Source organism: Ziziphus jujuba, chromosome 3 (assembly GCF_031755915.1).
Source record: "Ziziphus jujuba cultivar Dongzao chromosome 3, ASM3175591v1".
Classification (NCBI taxonomy): Eukaryota; Viridiplantae; Streptophyta; class Magnoliopsida; order Rosales; family Rhamnaceae; genus Ziziphus; species Ziziphus jujuba.
In genome coordinates this window covers 20,118,730-20,127,578 of record NC_083381.1, presented here as the reverse complement: position 1 = coordinate 20,127,578, position 8,849 = coordinate 20,118,730, and the positions used below count along the sequence as shown (strand labels likewise).

The 8,849-nt window shown below is 33.1% G+C and overlaps 1 long non-coding RNA gene across 1 annotated transcript; it reads right to left on the bottom strand.

Annotated features, from left to right (window-relative positions):
- Positions 1-3,121: 3,121 nt before the first annotated feature.
- On the bottom strand, positions 3,122-5,520 carry LOC125423336 (uncharacterized). The gene is made up of 5 exons (XR_007241866.2): positions 5,132-5,520; positions 4,818-4,911; positions 4,274-4,703; positions 3,924-3,990; positions 3,122-3,387 (listed from the first exon to the last, which is right to left on the bottom strand). It is a non-coding gene; the product is annotated as an uncharacterized LOC125423336 (long non-coding RNA).
- Positions 5,521-8,849: the final 3,329 nt, after the last annotated feature.

Below are 8,849 nucleotides of genomic sequence, written 5' to 3'. Positions count from 1 at the left end.
CTAACGAGCAATTTCTATTATCAATCTGTTAAAGAAAAAAGAGAAAGGAACTGACGAAAAAGGAGAGAGAAAAAATAAGAACAAGTCAAATAAGTGGATGGTTTGTAGTGTCGATGTGGGTCAATATACATGGTGATGTGAAAATGCCATCTTCCTTCTCTTGCACTGAAAAGCAATTTCCCACTAAAAAATTGGTTATGAAGCCATTCTCAATTCAATCATTTATTTGTTGGATAAAAGATTATGGGTATATCTACTATGGATCTATAAGTAAAACATTATATTTGTTGGATAAAAGATTATGGGTATATCTACAATGGATCTATAAGTAAAATATTATACTATATTGTTGGATAAAATTACATTTTTGAAATGGAATAAAAATAATTTTTTTTTATACACTTGAATATTGGAAGATCATATCATCTTCTCAAATTTATCAAGTTTCTTCACCCTCTGCATAGACCTAGCAAACAATGCCAAAATGACTCCTGCACAATCGCATAAAAACATACACAAACTTAGTTCAACTTCATAGAAAACCAGAAAAGAAATCTTTTATGCCCAGGTCTTAGAAGGTTAAAAGTCTAAAAGGTCACCCGCACCAATGAATGATCCATTAGCAATAACTTGACTACCTTCGCTGCTTAAAGTGAAAAAAATACGATGACTGTAGACCTTCGGTAATTCCCAATGAAACCCTCGGTAACCAACATATACCCTCTGGAAAAATTATCGAAGGTTTCATCAGTAATTACCGAAACCCCTATGGCAATCACATTTTACAAATTTTTTGGGCCCCACAAGTCCCCTTACGTGTGTTAAATGAAAAAACATGCAACATATGGATTATAAAATGATCTTAAGGAGAGAAAATCCCAAAATTGCCTAAAAATTTCTCAAATTGGCCAAAAAAAATACGACGACTGTAGACCTTCGGTAATTCCCGATGAAAACGTTGGTAACCAACATATACCCTCTGGAAAAATTACCGACGTTTTCGTCGGTAATTACCGAGACCCCTATGGTAATCACATTTTACCAATTTTTTAGGCCCCACAAGTTCCATAATGTGTGTTAAATGCAAAAACATGCAGAATATGGATTCTAAAATTATCCTAAGGAGAGAAAATCCCAAAATTGCTTAAAAATTTCTCAAATTTTCCAAAAAAATACGATGACTGTAGACCTTCGGTAATTCCCGATAAAACCGTCGATAACCAACATATACCCTCTGGAAAAATTACCGAAGGTTTCGTCGGTAATTACCGAGACCGCTATGGCAATCACATTTTACCAATTTTTTGGACCCCACAAGTCCCATAATGTGTGTTAAATGCAAAAACATGCAGAATATGGATTCTAAAAGTATCCTAAGGAGAGAAAATCCCAAAATTGCTTAAACATTTCTCAAATTTTCCAAAAAAATACGATGACTGTAGACCTTCGGTAATTTCCGATGAAACCATCGGTAACCAACATATACCCTCTGGAAAAATTACCGAAGGTTTCGTCGATAATTACCGAGACCCCTATGGCAATCACATTTTACCAATTTTTTGGGCCCCACAAGTCCCATAATGTGTGCTACATGCAAAAACATGCAGAATATGGATTCTAAAATTATCCTAAGGAGAGAAAAATCCCAAAATTGCTTAAAAATTTCTCAAATTGGCCAAAAAAATACGATGACTATAGACCTTTGGTAATTCCTGATGAAACCGTCGGTAACCAACATATACCCTTTGGAAAAATTACCGAAGGTTTCGTCGGTAATTACCGAGACCCCTATGGCAATCACATTTGACAAATTTTTTGGGCCCCACAAGTCTCATAATGTGTGTTGAATGCAAAAACATGCAGAATATGGATTCTAAAATTATCCTAAGGAGAAAAAAATCCCAAAATTGCTTGAAAATTTGTTAAATATACGATGACTGTAGACCTTCGGTAATTCCCGATGAAACCGTCGGTAACCAACATATGCCCTCTGGAAAAATTACCGACGGTTTCGTCGGTAATTATCGAGACCCCTATGGCAATCACATTTTACCAATTTTTTGGGCCCCACAAGTGCCATAATGTGTGTTGAATGCAAAAACATGCAGAATATGGATTCTAAAATTACCAATGAAACCTATGGCAATCAATTTGTAGTTACTGAAAAAAATTACCGTAGATTTCATCGGTAATTACCGAAACCCCTATAGTTATCATATTTTACCAATTTTTTGGCCTCCCATAAGTCCCCTAATGTGTATTAAATGCAACAATATGCAAAATATTTTCCACTTTATTCGACAGTTAATGAAAAATGAGAGTATATGAGCAATGGAAGATGATTCCATTTGTTTGACACTTTCATATCCATTTATTTAAATATTTTCCACAACTGCACAATTAATTTGCTCCTGACTACTCTCTTTTGGACATACTACCATGAAGCCGCATTTTAAAAGGGATTGGAAGAAGCTTTCAAGCTAGGAAAGTCCAATTTAAAACTAACTAAATTTCAATGCATACCATTCCAACAAGTTCAAATGATCCCAAACTAGAGAGCCAATATTTGAGAACTCAATTACCATCTATTTAAATTCTCATCCTTTTTATTTCTTGCTTTTCCACATCTCAAACAATATGGAGAATTTAATAATGAAATTGGGTCCTTACACTTCATCTTGACATAAGAATCATGTAGAAAAACTAAAAACTAAACCTGAATTAGCAAGAGAAAAATGTACAAGTGTTTTATGAATAAAATTTAGAGAATATTACAACTCCTACAAAAGGCTCCGTTGGTATCAATCCTAATTTGGCCCAAAGTTCCCCATCAATGTCAAAATCTCAAACTCCAACTGGCACCACTATTGGTATAATGCCAAACTTTAGTGACAGCATTAAAAGCATACGGGGCACCTCCACTATAACGGAGACCAATTTGATACCTGGATGAAATCAAACGAAATATTTACGGTTAGTTACAATATTTAGCATACAAGTTTCAAAGAAAATAATTAAATACCTAAAGTATCCATAAAGAAGTATAAAGGTTCAAATCTGACAATTAAGGCAATAGCTCATACCCAGTAATAATAGAGGAAACTAGTAAAACATACTTGCTTTCATGAACATTAAGGTAAAACCCAATTCCGTGGCCTGTACCATGCCGATAATCAAGACCATTTTTCTATAGTGGAACTCAAGCAAGAATGTCTAGGGCATTACTTGTAGGAAAATGAACATGTACCTTCCTATCACACAATCTTACAAGAATATAGTCAATACATTTCACTTAAAATGAAATACATAATTTAAAAAATAAAATAAAATACCATTGGTTCCATTAGGAAATTGAGCATTCCCAAGTGCAATATAACCCTTGAGGACCTGCAAAATGAAGCAAACAAAATTACTTTGCAAGACTTGAAAAAATATAATAATAATAATGATAATAAAAAGGAAAAATAAAATAGATTAGCACTTACTGCAGTATAGCGTTTTCAACTATATCACTTTTTAACAAGAACATTTGAAAGTAGTTGATAAAGTAGGAATTAACATATCCATGTCAAAGTTCATTTTAAAAGTGGAAAACCCTTTATTTCTCTTGATATATTGGAATTTGTTATGCATAGAATGTCATGCTAGCTTTTGAAAGTGGTTGCTAAACTAGGAATTAGCATATCCATGTCAAAGTTCATTTGAAATTGGAAAACACTTTATTTATCTTTATATGGTGAAATTTGCCATGCTTGCTTCCGAATCAGGTTGTGCCCATGCAATACAACTTAAGAACCATTACCACTCATGTGCATAAATGACAATGTCAGAGATACCTCTTTTGAAGTTCACAGATATCATATAGAATTTTCAACCATTACCACTTATTATCATATAGAATTTTCATTTGAAGTTCACAATACCTTTTTTACTGCACGAAAACTCTCCAGCTTATTGCTTGCAGTTACCTCTGTCAATTTAAGTGTTTGCCTACAATCATTGCATCATTGTTTGATTAGTGTGTATTGAAACTACACAAGCAGAGCATTGCATGTAGACACATAGAAATATACACAAGCTGTGTACTGACAAGTTGTCTGATGCGGTTTATGTCCTTTTACATTCCTCTTTCAGGCAATATTTAGACCACAATACAATTAGTATTTCAATCAAATGTTAGATGTTGCATAACAACCTAAAAAAACAAAAAAACAAAAAACAAAAAATGAACTTACAAACCAGCATTAAACTAAAAGTAACGTCAGAGAATTACCTTGGGACGTTCTGAACTATTGTTTGAATCTTGGGGTGCGGATTCATCATTAAGACCAAGCGATCTTGATATTCTTGATTCTACCCTTGAAGCATTATTCAATATTTTGGTAGTTCCAGTTTTTGACGCTACTATTCCTCGAAATTCTTCATTCACAATTAAAGTAGCTAAGACATCCATGAATGACTCTTTATCTGCTTCTTTAGAATACTTTGTTTCTTCTTTCACAATCTAAAGCATCAATGTTAGTGGATTCTGCCTCAGCTTTGTCATCCTTTTCATCCTCAACATATGCTTTATATGTCAGCCGAAGTAGTATTCTCCATAAGAACTCTTTCTAGAAAGTCCCCAGCCTCTTTGCATCCACATATGCTTTTCTAGTTTCCCCAAGTAGTATTTCTGGTTTCCTAAAAGCCAACTAACTCTCAAGCTGCAAAGAAAACATAATAATCAACATGTTGTTATGTACCTCGGGATACAAGCTTCAGGAAATTATAACTTAAATGAATAATTTAACAACAACGGTTACTTAAATGTATGTTACCTGTGGCAAGGGATAAAAAGTTGTAGCAATCAATGTCTAGATACCTTTGATCAGGCCTGAGCCTTAAATCTATAGGGGACAACTTTTCCTGCAACTAAAATCAAGATTAAGAAGTCCTCCTCCACTCACACAATAGTAAAATTAAAAGCACTTGAATGATTTTATTTTGTTTGCATGTTCTAAAATCTCTTGTCATCAATTCATGTCCATGCTAAAAATGCAATCGGGAAAAAGAAAAAAAGAAAGAAAAAATGTTCCAGTGCAGTGTTTCAAACCAGGGCATTAAGTAATAGTAATGAAGTCATCGAAACTACCTTTAATCCAAGGGTGAGTTCATTCATGGTGATGGCAAAGCGTGGCAAGTTATATCTTGTAGGAAACTGGGGTGGCTTGCTCCGCTTCCAAAGCAACTGGGCATCAAGTCAAGACTCCAATCCTTTTCCCTTCCCATAACAATTTCCATCCACATAATGCATGCTCTCATCCCATTTTCCAAATAGTATTGCTATCGTTTTTCCATTTCTATCTTGAACTAAACCATGTACCTGACCGAAAAAGAAAACAGCAATAATTTTAAAAGAACAATCCTTAAGCTTGTTAACAATATTATAGTACTTATTAACAGAATCTATACCCTCAATCCATTCTGTTCACCCAAAAATAGAATCCTTTGGTTTGATGTATTTATTTAAAAAAAATAAAAAAACGGGCTTTCTTCTAGAAGCAAAATAAAACCAAAGGCGTAAGAAAATGATTCATGCTCCGCCTCTCATAATCCATACATATTGTTCTTGCAGACAACTTCAACTCCCATTAAGGATTAACTAATAAAAATTTTTGTTGCTGTCAACTCCAACCCCTTTGGAGGATTCGAAGTTGATATCATCATATTCAGAAACTAAAGGAATTATATATCCAATATAATGGGATTATAGGCTGTCCAGACTTTATTATATATTAGACTTTCAAAAAAATAAAATAAAATAAAATAAATCCTTTGTCAACAAATATGGAGAGAGATTTCAATAATTTGATAGCCTCCACCTAGTATAATTTCAGTCAAATTAAATTAAAGTTATTAAACAACATAATTATATCTCATTCCACAAAGAAACAAACCAAACAATTGAAGAAGTTATGCCAAATTACGTTCCTAGAGAAAAAAAATGGCCATGCTTTTTTTTTAGTCATCCAAGAAGACCTCCAAATATCCATATAAAACTATATGCAAGTAAAGCATTTGAAAATTAAAAGATAAAGAAAGAATACCTGGTGAGGAATTTGGTCAATGATAGATTGCTCCTTGAATTTCAGCTTGCAAGAATAGTTATGATTCCCCTGTATATGCATTGTACCACAGTGGTCACAATAGAGCTTTTCCAATATAAGATTGTTAATTGATGTTGTAACCTGGCAGAAAAAAGAACAGAAACACAACAAAGAATAAATAATATAAAAAATATTTCTTTTTGGTTAAGGGAATATTAGTCGAATCATTAGTCATTACCTTACTCCATTGAAAATTTTCTCTGTCATCAAATTCCACCGTTAAAAGAACAACATGATCAAGCTGAATTGAGTGACCCTAAAATTTACTCTTCAAATTGCTATCACGGCAAAATTTCCATCCTTTACCCTCACAGTGGCAAGCAACAATCAATCGATGATGACTGACCTGACACCAAAAAGATGAAGAATATTCAGTATGTATGCACAAGGTTTTGAATTTCCAAAGTCTGTTAAAGGAAGTATACAAGATAGATTAAACCTAGGTACCATTTGTTCTTCCTCCTTTCCTCCCTCACAATCTAGTACTTACAGGGCTACTTTCTATAGAGGATTACCCTAAATTCAGCTATTGCCAGCTATATATTCTACACTATTTTGGCTGAGGTAGTCATCTTTATGTGAAAATAATTACCGGTCTTCATATCATAAAAATAAGCATGAACTTCCTTTTCTCTCACAATAACTCCTATTGCTCTCTCCAAAATTTATAAAGCTATCCTTTTTATTGTCATTGCAGCACATACCATAATAATGTCATCAATTTTCCTTTTCAAACTATGTACAGTAACGCTTGAGTGCGATATATGCATTTACGTTTAAGATGAAATATGCATACCACATTGTGTCTAGCTTTTAAATACAATGATTTATATAAAACTAGCCAAAGTGCTCCTAGTATGAAATTTGTTTGAAGCAGAACTATAGGTTAGCGTTTGAAGGCTCACCAAACCTCCTTTTATAAGGAAACCCATTGGACTGAGCTTCAAATCACAGTTTCTTCTATTTCCATGCCCTAACCAAAAAAAAAAAAAAAAATTGCATGGGTTTTGAAAATTTTTTGAAGCAATACCCGATTCAAGTGAGAAATTGATGAGAAATTATAGGAGATACCCAGGGACAATGTAGCTTGAAATTGCCATGGTTTAGACAAAATGTCAGAAACAAAAGAGAAAAGAAGAACAGGAAAGACAAAAAATGGGGAGGGAAACAAAAAGTTATAATGTGTATTTTTTTTTTTCTTATGAAATGAAAACTCACCCAAAATGCTTCTTTTGTGTTGGAGTTTCGATCGTGCCCTCACTTTGGTCCGTAAGCAAAAGCACAATGGTGTTCTCCATCAGGTTTTCGCCACACAGCCATTGCCGATTTCCAAAAACCTCAAACCTTCTCGAATCCTCAATCGGCGACTTAAGGTGGCTTCTCTCCATCTTCGATTCAAATGGTGCTAATCTCTCTCTGCCTCCGATCGCTAGCAACGACCTGATTCTCTCTCACTTTCTCTTCCTCTTTTCTTCGTGCTCCGTCCAGGTTAGAGAAAAAATGGAATACGTCTCATTAGTTTTTTTCCTTTTCTTTTATATTTGAAAAGGATAATCTAGGAATATTGAAAAATTAAAGGGTAAAACAAAAATATTTGAGATGAGAAGGGCAAATATCCTTATAGCCCTTTAAAAAAGGGTATTGGGCCAAATTCCCCCGTTTCCAAACTGTTTCCTGTAAACTTGATGACCAGAATCTCCTCCATCTGCATGGTACACATCCCAAAAAATTTCAGGTATTCAATCAACGTTTATGTAAATATTTGTTTACAAAAACCAAAAAAAAAATAATAATTGAAATTTAAATTAATTTCATTGTTAAAATAATAAAAAAATAAAAATAAAAAGTAGATATTCAAGGCTTATAATTTTTAAAAACTGCAGCAAGTTGCTAAAGATAGACTTGGAATAGAAGATTGTTTTAATCCTTTGATGATTAATGCATATTTAACTATTTGTTTTAATTCTTTGATGATTAATGCACATTTAACTATTTGTTCTATACTTCTATAATTAACAAGAAATTCTATAATCCTCTATGCTACATAATATTATCTGTTAAGACTATAATTAATCTTGGTAATGATGCATTCCAGAGGGTATTTATTTATGACCAACATCGTATCTTTTAAAAAAAAAATCACTAATTATTCATTCATACTTTATTGTGCCTGAAATATTGTGATTATGTAATTATGTTATTCAAGACATGTTTTCTATTAGAATATGATCCTTCTCTTCATCATTTTCTCAAAATTATAAATCAAAGTATCAATATAAATGAGATTAAAGAACTGACCAGGCAACAATGAAAGCCAAGGGATTCACTTCACTTCATATATAAATGTAAGCACCGCAATCTCATTAAACCCATCTTGTTTCTCCTTCTTCAGCAACAAGTTTATTAATGTCCTCCCTTAAAACACAATCATCACTTAATGGGGAAATCTTGGATTATGAACTTAAAGCTCTTTTTTTGTTAACGATTTAGATGTTCTAACTCTTTTTTTTGGTAAATAAGGTTCAAATTCAAACCCATAAACTAAAGCTCCTTTGAACTATAAGTCAATGCTCCAAGTTGGTGATTTTATCTGAATTTATGAGCTAAGTGCCTAATGATTTTCCTTTTAGCAAATCCATTTGAGTTTTGTTGTTTTTTTGGGTAAATTTTTTTGAGTTCCTTTTGTACTATTTTGATGAACAA